Below are 12,547 nucleotides of genomic sequence, written 5' to 3'. Positions count from 1 at the left end.
GCTCTCCCGCCATGTCCCGGCTGCGATGGAGAGTCGGGCTGCAGGAACTGCGGGAACATCCCCCCCCCGGTTTTCGCAGTGGGGGAATGTGGGGGTCCGGGCTGTTCCCAGGCATCTCACGGACCGCAAGGCGAGGTCGCGCCACGGCTGCCGTTCCGAAAAGGGAAACGAGAGGCAGCTGGGTCACCCCCCCGGCACTGGGGGGGGGGGGTTGGGGGGGGGTGGGCTGGGGCTTTTCAGGGTGCAGCCCCGAAACCTGGGCGGTTTGCGCGCCCCCGAGGATGCTTTTACTGCAACGGGTCCATGCGCGGCTGCGCAGGCGTGCAAGTGCGGGTACGCACGTGTACACGCATGTATGCACGTCTACACGCATGTACGCACGTCTACACGCATGTATGCACGTGCACATGTATGTATGCACGTGTACATGCATGCACACGCGTGCCCGCGCCTGCCCGCCCCCCTGCCAGCTCTCCCCTGGGATCTCACCGACATTTATCCGCCGTTTTTACAGCGGCGGGAGGTCCGGCCGAGCGAGGTGCCCCGTGACAGTGGGTGCTGGACACACAGGCGGTGACACCCCCTCCGTCGCGACGGTGCATGGGCTGCACGGGCTATGGCGGAGAGGGGGGGGGTGGGGGGGAAAGGGGGTGTTTCTTGGGGGATCTGCACGGGCGACGGTCCCTTCTGCATCCCTCCGTGGCCCCGGAGATGCCACCCGGGTCCCCTCCAGTGGAGCCGCATGGGATGGGGATGGGGCGGGATGGGATGGGATGGGATGGGATGGGGGGGACATGCCGGGGTGTCCCCCCCCACCGTGTGTCTGTGGCAGTGGTGAAGTGGGTGGGACCCCGCAGAGGGTCCCCGCGAGGAGCTGGAGGCTGGGAGGGAGCTGGGGAAGGATGGGGGGGTCAATGTCCCTCCAGGGGACTCATCCTGGACCCGCAGTGCCGTGCCGGAACGGCACAGCCCAACCGGCATCGGGATGTGTCCATGTGCCCTCCCTGGTGTCCCCAGCCCCGGCCGATCCTGGCAGCGGTGGCACATGGGAGGTGAATCCCAGTGTGTCCCCCCCATCCCATCCTGGAGCGTCCCGGGAACACGGAGGGTCCCCCAGCATGGCCACTGCTCCACTCTCCCTCGGCCCGGGATCCCGCTGCCCAGAAAGTCTCGGAGGGCGTCAGACAAGGAGGTTGGAGAGAAACCGGAGGCGTTGCCGGCAGTGGGGGGCGAAGCGTCCGTCCGGCTGTCACCCTGAGATGGGGCCTCCCATGCCCGGAGCCGAAACAGGGGCTGGAGGGTTCAGATTTGGCACACAACGCACTTTTACAGCCCTTCCGGAAAATCTCAATGCTCCGGCTCTGCGGGTGCCTGCGGGAGAGAGGAACCCTTCAGTTGTGGGGGGTCCCCACATGCAGACACCCCCTGTCCCCCGTCCCCGGTCGCCTTTTGGGGGCGCACCTCAGGGTCTATGTCACCTCCTCGGCCGTGTCCTCTGGCGCCCGACGGATCTGCCCGTAGCCGGTGGTGACCGGTGCTTTCTGCGGCGAGCTCCGCTCCTGGCGATTTTCGGGGTGACCCAGGCCCTGCAGCAGGAATTTGGGGGAGGGGGGAATGACGAAGGACCCACTGGCCTCGGGGAGCCCCTGCGGGATGCTCTGCCCCGGCACGCAGCCCAGCCTCCACCCATGGGGCGTCCCCTGGGGCCAGGACCCCGCTGTGGCTGGGACCCTCGGGGTGGCTGGGACCCTGATGTGGCTGGGACCCCCGTGATGCCATGACCCCAATGTTTCTGGGACCCCCAGTTTGGCTGGGACCCCCAGTGTGGCAGGAAGCCCAGGGTGGCTGGGACCCCCGTGACACCATGACCCCAGCATGGCTGGGACCCCCAGTTTGGCCTGAACCCCCCAGCATGGCCAGGACCCCTAGTATTGTTGGGACCCCGGTGTGGCCGGGACCCCAGTGTGGCCGGGACCCCCAGTTTGGGCTGTGGTTGGGACCCCCAGTGTTGCCGTCACCCCTGGCATGGCTGGGACCCCCGGTGTGGCCAGGACCCCCATGTGCCCCGGCTCTCAACATGCCTGTGACCCCCCTGCTATGGCTGAGGACCCCCAGAGTGGCTGCGCCCCCCATTTGGCTGTGACCCCCCGGCACAGCCCTTCCCAGGCAGCAGCCCCCAGTTCCCCCGGGGGCCTCACCTGGTCATTACCTTCGGGGGGGCTCCAGTGCACGATCCAGCAGCGGGTGCAGTTTAATCCGAGCCCCGTAGACCCCGCTGTCGCCCCGCTCCAGGGCCCCGATCTTCAGCGCCGTCGCGTTGAACATCTCCAGCCGCTCCTTGAACCGGTCCTTGGGGTCGGGGCACTCAAAGCCGCCGGGGCCGAACTCTGCCACCACAACGGTGGCACCGGCGCCGGCTGAAAAACTCCACTCGATCTCCGTCACCGTCTTGTTGGGGGGCAGAAGCGGGGAGAGCGGCACGGACCCCCCCAGGACGCCATTCACCTGCCGGGGCTCCGTGGCTGCGGTGCCTGGACGGGAGAGGGATGGTCTGGAGGATGGAGACCCCCAGCAGCCCCCCCGGCCCCGAGGCACCCGTGGGCATCTGCCCACCCGTGCCTCAGTCACGAGAGCACGGCGCCCGCCTGCGATGACTCATTTAATCCCACACCCGTCACCTCCCCTGCCAGCATCCCCGGCGGCGGGGTACCATGCGCGGGGCTGGGCGTCCCCCGGGGCCAGGGGGGATGTTTGGGCGCTCGCGGGGCCTTCCCAGCGTCGTCCCAGTGTCCCCCCACGCTGTGCATGGGTCATCCCCACGACAGGGGCCAGCCAGGGCTTTCTGGAGGGGACGGGGATGCTGTCCCCACCACGCCTGTGCCCAAGCGGGGCTCCAACCGGGGCGGGTTTGAGGTTAAACCATCGGGAAACCTCCCCACAGCGGGGACAGGGACCTTCTGTCCAGGGTTGTAGGGCAGCTCAGCGCTGAGCTTTTGGGGGTGCATCCGCCTTATTCACGGAATGGTTTGGGTCGGAAGGGACCTGAAGGAGCATCTCAATGCACCCCCCTGCCCTGGGCAGGGACGCCTCCCGCCAGCCCAGGTGGCTCCAAGCCCTGTCCAACCTGGCCTTGAACCCCTCCAGGGATGGGGCAGCCACAGCTTCTCCGGGCAACCTGGGCCAGGGGCTCACCACCCTCACGGCCAAGAATTTCTTCCCCACATCTCACCTAAATCGCCCCTCTTTCAGGTTAAAACCGTTCCCCCCTCATCCTATGGCTCCCCTCCCTGCTCCGGAGTCTCTCCCCAGCTTTCCTGGAGCGGTTTGAGAATGACGTCCCCAGGAAAGCCCGGCACCCCAAGGACTGTGGGGTGATGAAAGCTGGCTGTCTCTTCAGGGAGAGGGTCTTGCTTTTTCTTGTTGCTTTGCCAACCAGGGGCAGGTGATTTGGTCGTTTGCTCCATGGAGGGATCACACCTCTGAGGAGGACTGGACGGGTCAGGTGACCCCAACTGACCAATAGGGTGTTCCATCCCATCTGCTGCGCTCAGTGTAAAAGCTGAGAGATAACGGGGTCAGGTGGGTTTGTTAAAGGGGTTTTTTGAAGGGTTTGGTGTCTTCAATGGCTTCTGCTTCTTGGGGGTTGGAACTAGATGATCTTTAAGGTCCCTTCCAACACTAATAATTCTATGATTCTTCAATGGCTTCTTCTTCTTCAATGGCTTCTTCTTCTTCAATGGCTTCTTCTTCTTCTTCAATGGCTTCACTTCTTCAATGGCTTCTTCTTCTTCTTCAATGGCGGCTTCTTCTTCTTCTTCTTCAATGGCTTCTTCTTCTTCTTCTTCAATGGCTTCACTTCTTCAATGCCTTCTTCTTCTTCAATGGCAGCTTCTTCTTCTTCTTCAGTGGCTTCCTCTTCTTCTTCTTCAGTGGCTTCTTCTTCAATGGCTTCCTCTTCTTCTTCTTCTTCAATGGCTTCCTCTTCTTCAATGGCTTCTTCTTCTTCTTCAATGGCGGCTTCTTCTTCTTCTTCTTCAATGGCTTCCTCTTCTTCTTCTTCTTCAATGGCTTCCTCTTCTTCAATGGCTTCTTCTTCTTCTTCTTCAATGGCGGCTTCTTCTTCTTCTTCAATGGCTTCCTCTTCTTCTTCAGTGGCTTCTTCTGCTTCTTCTTCAATGGCTTCGCTTCTTCAATGGGTCTCTTCCTTCAATGACCGACGTCTGTGGAAGACCCTGTCCGCTCGGCTGCCTTTGATCCCCATCAGTGTTTTCCGGAATCCAGTTCCCATCCGTTCTTGAGTCTAGGCTGGAACTTCCCCAGTGCCTGCCCGTGAGATCTCCCTGGGAGCTTGATAGGATTTTGTATATGTAAATATTGTATCTATTTCATTATTTCCCTTTTATTTAATTAGTAATATTTCACGAAGTAGAGCCTAGGGGGTGGAAAGGGTTTGGGCTGTTTAGAAAACGAGCGTTGCTTGCATAAGATGTTAATTTTATTGCTTTTTTTTCCTGAATGTCTTGCAGCAGTGGTTTTCTGGAAAAGAAACCGGCGCAGCACTGGATACTGTGTGAAAGGTGCTGCCGCTACTCAAATCCTACGGGCTGATTTGAAGCCGGCAGCCGCTGGACGACTTACATTTTTCAGCCCGGCCCTAGGAAGAGTGAAGAAAGGTTGTTTGGAGGATGACAATGCCGGGAAAGCCCGGCGCCACAAGGCTTGTGGGGTAATGGAGTTGGTGCCCAGAGAGCGTGAGAACAAGCAATGGTTTTCCCTCCTGGCGCCTCGTCTGTACGAGCAATCCCCGGACACTTGCGATTTTTGCGGCCGGGGCTGCGGCGGGTGGAGGAGGTGGGTTGGGGGCTGACGCGGCTAGGAAAGCCCAGGGGCCCAAGGCTTGTGGGGTGAAGAAAGTGGCTCCCAGAGAGCGTGAGGACAAGCCATGGTTTTCCCTCCTGGCGCATTGGCCGTGGGAGCGATCCCCGCCTCTTCGTGATTTTTGCAGCTGGGACTGCAGCAAGCGGAGGAGGGACTCGGGCCCAGGGATGCGGCGGCTATGAAAGCCACGGCGCCGGGCCCTGCTGCTGCTCCGTCCAGTGGCCCAAAATCCCCAATGGCCGGGGGTGGCGCCCCAGGCGAAGGAGCCAGGGGGGACAACCTGGGCTTTTTCTCATCTCCTGGGATAACCGCTTCCGCCGCCGCCCCAGCTGCAGGGCGCCGGGCTTTGCTGGTGGTGGCGGCCCTGGCCCCGGGCCCCGCTGCCACCCTGGCCACCGAGAAGCCCGAACGGCTAGCCCTGGTGCCCCCGGCCAAGGCATCAGGGCCGACAACCTGGGCCTGTTCTCATCCCCCAGGCGAACCGCTTCCACCGCTGCCCCAGCCCCAGGGTGCTGGGCTTTCCTGGCCCCGCCGGCTCCGGGCCCCAACACCACCCTGGCCGCTGACCACCCCAAACAGCTGGCCCTGGCACCCCCAGCCAAGGTGCCAGGGCCAACAACCCGGGCTTGTTCTCACCCCCCGGGCAAACCACTTCCACCACCGCCCCAGCCCCGGGGCGCCGGGCTTTCCTGGCCACACCAGCCTCTACCCTGGGAGGTGTGGGGGGTACCGAGAAGGCTCCAGGGGGTCCCGGAGGGCTCTGGGGTTTCCTGGCGGGCTCCGTGGGATTCTGGATCGGGTGTGGGAGGATCCCAGGGGGCTCCAGGAGGAATGTGTGGGGTCCCAGCCTCTCTCAGAAGGCTCCGGGAGGGCGTCCTGGTGTCCCTGTACCTGTGTCGAGGACGGCGACAGTGCAGGCCCCCAGGGAGTAGCTGGTACGGAGGACGCAGCCCCCGCTGGCGGGGGCGGGGGTGTTGGGGGGGTGACATGGTGGTCATGGGGGGACGCTCCCTTGAAGCCGAAGACAACGACATTGGAGGAGCTGCTGGGCCTCTCGCAGACCCTCGGGTATGGGCTGCATGGTGGGGGGCGGTCAGCCACAGGGGCGCCCCAAATGCTGGGTGACCACCCCCCCAAACCTCCAGGACACCAGAAGTGCCCCCTCAGTTCCTCGGAAGTTTGTCTCTACGGCAGTATAGTCCTCCATGACACTGGAAGTGCCCCCTCAGTCCTCCAAAGCGAGTCTCTATGTCAGTTTAGTCCTCCAGGAACCCAGAAGTGCCCTCTCAGTCCTCCAAAATGCTTCTCTATGGCACTTCAGTCCTCCAGAGCACAGGAAGTGCCCCCTCAGCCCTCCAAAGCGTTTCTTTATAGTACTTTAGTCTTCCAGAGCACCGGAATTGCCCTGTCAGTCCTCCAATGTGCATCTTTATGGCACTTCAGTCCTCCGGGAACCCAGAAGTGCCTCCTCAGTCCTCCGAAGAGCGTCTTTATGGCACTTTAGTCCTCCAGAGTACCGGAAGTGACCACTCAGTCCTCCAAAGCATGTCTTTATGGCTGTTTAGTCCTCCAAGAACCCAGAAGTGCCCTCTCAGTCCTCCGGTGTCCATCTCTATGGCAGTTTAGTCCTCCAGGACCCTAGAAGTGCCCCCTCAGTCCTCTGCTATTGCTCCTCGTCCCTCAGAACCCCGAATGGCCGGGCCTGTCCCCCCTGGCCAAGGCGCCAGGGCCGACAGCCTGACCCTGTTCTCACTCCCTGGAGGAAGCACTTCCCCCACCGTCCCAGCCCTGGGGCACCGGGCTTTCCTGGCAGCGGCTTCCTCAGCTCAGGGGTCCCTCAGGCCACCCCCCCTCCCCCTCACAGCCCCCCCCAAGGCCCCTCCCTCAGCTCCCCCCAATATTCCCCCACACAGACCCTTACAATACTCCCCCTCAGGGCTCCCTCTTCCCCCCCATCACTCCTCAGGACCCCTGTCCAGGCCCCCTCAGTGCCCCCTTCCCCTCTCTGTTCCCCCCTCAGAGCTCGCTCAGCCCCCCCACCCCCTCTCAAGGCCTTGTCAACCCCCCTGCTCCCCCTCAGGACCATCTTGTGCCTCCCACCAGCCCCCTTCATAACCCTTCGGAGCCCCCACACCCCCCCTGCTCCCCTCAGTCTCCATCAAGGCCCCCCCTCACTCCTTGGGGGCCTCCACAGCCCCTCCATTCCCATTCGGCGCCCTCCTTCCACCCCAACATCCCCCCTCAGAGTCCCCTCAGACCCCCCCATCACCCTTCAGGACACCCCAGGCCCCCTCGGGGTCCCCTCAGGACCTCCCAACCCCCCTCAAGGCCTCCCCATTACCCTCAGGACCCCCGTCCCCACCCTCAGTCCCCCCCGGAGCAGGTTCTGTGCCACCCGCCCAGGCCCGAGAGCGGCCATCGGCGCTCCAGTACCGGCTCTTACAGAAGTGCCCGTCAGTCTTTCAAGTGCCCATCTCTATTGCCCCGCGGTCCTCCGGGACTCCGGAAGTTCCCCATCCATCCTCTGCAGTGCATCTCTATGGCACTTCAGTCCTCCAGCAATCCGGAAGTGCCTCCTCACTTCCGGTGTGCGTCTCTATGGCGCCTAAGTCCTCCAGGAACCTGGAAGTGCCCCCTCAGTCTTCTGGAGTGCGTCTCTATGGCACTTTAGTCCTCCAGGACCCCATAAGTGCCCCCTCATTCCTCTGAAGGGCACCTCTATGGCACTTTAGTCCTCCAGGACCCCGGAAGTGCTCCTCAGTCCTCCAAAGCACGTCTTTATGGCAGTTTAGTCCTCCAAACCACGGGATGTGTCCCCTCAGTCCTCCGAAGAGCACCTCTATTGCACTTTACTCCTCCAGAAACCCGGAAGTGCCCCCTCAGTCCTCCGCTGTGTGTCTCCATGGTAGTTCAGCCCTCCGAGACCCCGAAAGTGCCCCCTCAGTCCTCCGAAGCACCTCTTCGTGGCGTTTTAGTCCTCCAGACAAGCGGAAGTGCCCCTCAGTCCTCCAAAGCCTGTCTCTATGGCAGTGTAGTCCTCCAGAGTACCGGAAATGACCGCTCACTCCCCCGAAGTGCGTCTCTGTGGAACTTTAGTCCTCCAGGGACCCCGAAATGCCCCTTCAGGCCTCGGCTATTGCTCCGGGTCCCCCAGAACCCTGAACGTCGGGGCCTGTCCCTCCCCCGGCCAAGGAGCCAGGGCCCACAACGTGACCCCGTTTTCACCCCCCGGGTGAACCGCTTGCGCCGCCGCCCCAGCACTGGGGTGCCGGGCTTTGCCTGCTGCCCTGGCCCCGGCCCCGGGCCCGGCCACCGCCCTGGTTGCCAAGAACGCCGAATGGCTGGCCAGCAAAGCCCGGTGCCCCGCGACTTAGGCGGCGGCGAAAGCGGTTCGCCCAAGGGGTGAGAACAGGCCCGGGTTGTCCCCCCTGGCGCCTTCGCCGTGGGCCTCAGCCCTGGCCGTTCGAAATTTTGGAGCTCCACCTGGGGATGGATGAAGACCCATCGAAGAGCTTATGGGTCAAGATTAAAGGGAACGCAGGGGCAGGGGACATTACGGTAGGGGTCTGCTACAGGCCACCTGACCAGGACGACAGAGCAGATGAGGCCCTCCATAGACAGATAGGAGCAGCATCGCGTCCACAAACCCTGTTCATCATGGGGGACTTCCACTGCCCCGGTATCTGTTGAAAGGACAACGCAGCGGGGCACAAGAAATCCAGGAAGTTCTTGGAATGTGTCGATGAGAACTTTCTTCCTCAAATGGTAGAGGAGCCAATAAGGAGAGGAACAACGCTGGCCCTTGTCCTTACCAACAAGGAGGGGCTGGTGGGGAGTGTCAAGCTCAAGGGTAGCCTCGGCTGCAGTGATCATGAAATGGTGGAATTCAAGATCCTTTGGGCAGCGAGGAGAGCGCGCAGCAAGCTCACTGCCCTGGACTTTGGCCTCTTGAGGGACCTGCTTGGCAGGGTAACATGGGAAAAAGTACCGGAGGGAAGAGGGGCCCAAGAGAGCTGGTCAGTATTCAAGGATCACCTCCTCCAAGCTCAGGAGCTTGAAAGAAAGCTCCCAGGAAAGCATCCCAAGAAAGAAGAAGTCAGGCAAAAATGCCAGGAGGCCTGCGTGGATTAACAAAGAGCTCCTGGACAAGCTCAAGGGCAAAAAAGGAGGCCTACAGAGGGTGGAAGCAAGGACGGGTTGACTGGATGGAATACAGAGAAACTGTCCGAGCGACCAGGAACCAGATTCTAAAGCCCAGATAGAATTAAATCTGGCTGGGGGCATCAAGGATAACAAGAAAAACTTCTATAAGTACATCAGGGGTAAAGGCAAGACCAGGGAAGATGTGGGCCCTCTCCGGAAGGAAACAGGAGACCTGGTCACCCAGGATATGGAGAAGGCTGAGGTGCTGAATGACTTTTTCACCTCAGTCTTCACCGGCAGGGGCTCCAACCACACTGCCCAGGTTGCGGGATGCAAAGGCAGGGCCTATGAGAATGAAGAACCCCCCGCTGTAGGAGAAGGTCAGGTTCGGGACCATCTGAGGAACCTGAAGGTGCGTAAGTCCATGGGACATGATGAAATCCATCCGCGGGTCCTGGGGGAGCTGGCGGATGAAGTCGCCAAGCCGCTTTCCATTGTATTTGAAAAGTAGTGGCAGTCTGGTGAAGTTCCCGCTGACTGGAAAAGGGGAAACACAACCCCCGTTTTCCAAAAGGGAAAAAAGGAAGACCCGGGGAACTGCAGACCGGTCAGTCCCACCTCTGCGCCTGGCAAGATCATGGAGCAGATCCTCCTAGAATCTCTGCTAAGGCACATGGAAAATAAGGAGGTGATCGGTGCCAGCCAACATGGCTTCATCAAGGGCAAATCATGCCTGACAAATTTGGTGGCCTTCTACGATGTTGCCACAGCATTGGTAGATAAGGGGAGAGCAACCGACGTCATCTACCTGGACTTAGGCAAAGCGTTCGACACTGTCCCGCACGACATCCTGGTCTCCCAATTGGAAAAGCATGGATTGTATGGATGACCACTCAGTGGATAAGGAACTGCCTGGATGGACACACTCAAAGGGTTGTGGTCAAGGCCCAATGTCCATGCGGAAACCAATGACGAGTGGTGTTCCTCAGGGGTCAGTGCTGAGACCGGTGCTGTTTAACGTCTTTGTCGGTGACATGGACAGTGGGATTGAGTGCACCCTCAGCAAGTTTGCCGACGACACAAAGCTGTGTGGCACGGTCAACACACTGGAGGGAAGGGCTGCCATCCAGAGGGACCTTGACAGGCTGGAGAGGTGGGTCCGTGCGAACCTCATGAAGTTCAACCAGGCCAAGCGAAAGGTCCTCCACGTGGGTCATGGCAATCCCAGGCACAAATCCAGGTTGGGCGGAGAATGGCTGGAGAGCAGCCCTGAGGAGAAGGGCTTGGGGGTGCTGGTGGATGAGAAGCTCAACATGAGCAGGCAACGCGCGCTGGCAGCCCAGAAAGCCAACCATCTCAAAAGAAGCATGGCCAGCAGGGCGAGGGAGGTGACTCTAGCCCTCAACTCCACTCTGGTGGGACCCCACCTGGAGCACTGCGTCCAGCTCTGGAGTCCTCAGCACGGGAGAGACACGGAGCTGTGGGAGCGGGGCCGGAGGAGGCCCCGGAGCTGCTGGGAGGGCTGGAGCCCCTCTGCTGGGAGGACAGGCTGAGAGAGCTGGGGGGGGTCAGCCTGGAGAAGAGAAGGCTCCGCGGAGACCTTGGAGCCCCTTCCAGTCCCTCAAGGGGCTCCGGGAAAGCTGGGGAGGGACTCTGGAGCAGGGAGGGGAGCCACGGGACGTTGGGAATGGGTTGAAACCAAAAGAGGGGAGATTGAGATGAGATGTGGGGAAGAAATTCCTTCTTCCGAGGGCGGTGAGCCCCTGGCCCAGGTTGCCCAGAGAAGCTGTGGCTGCCCCATCCCTGGAGGGGTTCAAGGCCAGGTTGGACGGGGCTTGGAGCCACCTGGGCTGGTGGGAGGTGTCCCTGCCCAGGGCAGGGGGTGGCACTGGATGAGCTTTAAGGTCCCTTCTCACCTGAACCCTGTCACCCGCACTGTGACACCCCCCCCCCCATGACCACCAGTGGAAAACCAGCAGAGCCCTGTGGTGGGACGACGCCGGGCTGGGGACGGGCAGAGCCTGGCGATAGCCCCAGCTGAGACCCTACAGACTCATCACACCCCCAGGGCGGGGGGGTGTGTGTGTGTGTGTGTGTGTCTCACCTGGGTTTCCTCGAAGCACTGAGGCTCAGCCCCCCCCTCCCACCCCCAGAGCTCCAGCTTCCCCTGCTTTTAACAAACGATAAATTCCGTAGATCGGGAAAAATCATCATTAATTGGGGGAGGGCCTTCATTAGCCAGTACCTAAAGCTGCGGCTGGGGGGGGGGGGGGGGGGGCGAGGGTGTTGTTGGGGAGGGGGGGATCACGGTGACAAGGGGGACCCCACTGTCAGGGGCTGGGGGGGTCCTGCCCTGGGCCAGGACATGGAGGTCTGGGGCTCAGGGAATTTCTTTGCTACGAATTACTAGAAAATTACTGTTAATAAACCCATATATATGTATTTTTTTTTAAAAAAAAAAAAAAGTATGTTATATCTGTTTATATATATATAAATATTTCATGTTTAGTTCATTTAATTTTCGCAGTTTCTTTAACTCTCCCGGTTATTTCATCGTCACCCTTCATTTTAATCCTTCTTTTTAATTTTTATGTTAAATTTGCAGAAGCTCCGGCCTCCCTCACCTCCCCCCCTCCAACAGCACCCCCCCCTCCCCCCCCCCCCCCCCCCCCCCCGCCGGGACCCTCCGCGCTGGCGTTTATGTGCCCTCAGGGGTGTGTTGGCCCCTCATTTCCCACCCCCCCGCCCAGGCAGAACCATTAAAAGTTTTTTCCAGCCCAGTACAACCGTTTTCCAGCCTCCCCCTTTTCCTTGGGAAGCGTCTTCGCTGCAATTAAGGGATACGGGGTCGTTGCGTGGCGGCGGGGGGGGTGTGGGTTCCCCCCCCCCCACCCCCCCCAAAGCCTTCCAGCCCTCTTAAATCTACAATTTTATACCACAATATCCCCATTATTCAGCAGGATCGTCTTTAATAATAAATAATGATAATAAAAAATCCATTTCTCCAATTATTATCCGGCTGCGGACTATAAGGATGGTAGAGATCGTACCCCGGGGGAGGAGGGACTGGGTCTGAGCTTCTAATTCCAACTAATTAGCATTATTACCGAACTAATTGCAACTTAATCATCTTTATTTCCAGAGCCCGCTGCTGCCAGCCACCCTCCTGCGGCCACGCCGGGGCTTTCCCCGGGCGAGAGAAACCCTGAAACCGAAACCAGACGCGGGAACCGTCATCGAAGTTTAATTGGCATTAATTAACCAGGGCTCGTCCCGCCGTGGCCCGATGGCGGGTGCGACCACGGGGGGCTCGGCGACACCTCGACGTCGTCCCGGCAGAACCCGCGACACCCGTTTAGAGCGTTTTCCTACCCAGTTTTCTACAGATTTTCGACTGGGGCTTCTACCAGGCCTTAGATAAGGGGGGGGGAAAAACAACCCAACCCATCGTTATTGGAGGAGGGTCTTCGTTAGTCGTTAATTAAGGAGAGGGCTGGGGGCTGGGCTTCTGGATGTGTCCCAGTTT

This window comes from Larus michahellis, chromosome 24 (genome assembly GCF_964199755.1).
Source record: "Larus michahellis chromosome 24, bLarMic1.1, whole genome shotgun sequence".
Lineage (NCBI taxonomy): Eukaryota > Metazoa > Chordata > Aves > Charadriiformes > Laridae > Larus > Larus michahellis.
Note: the sequence above shows the minus strand (reverse complement) of the source record.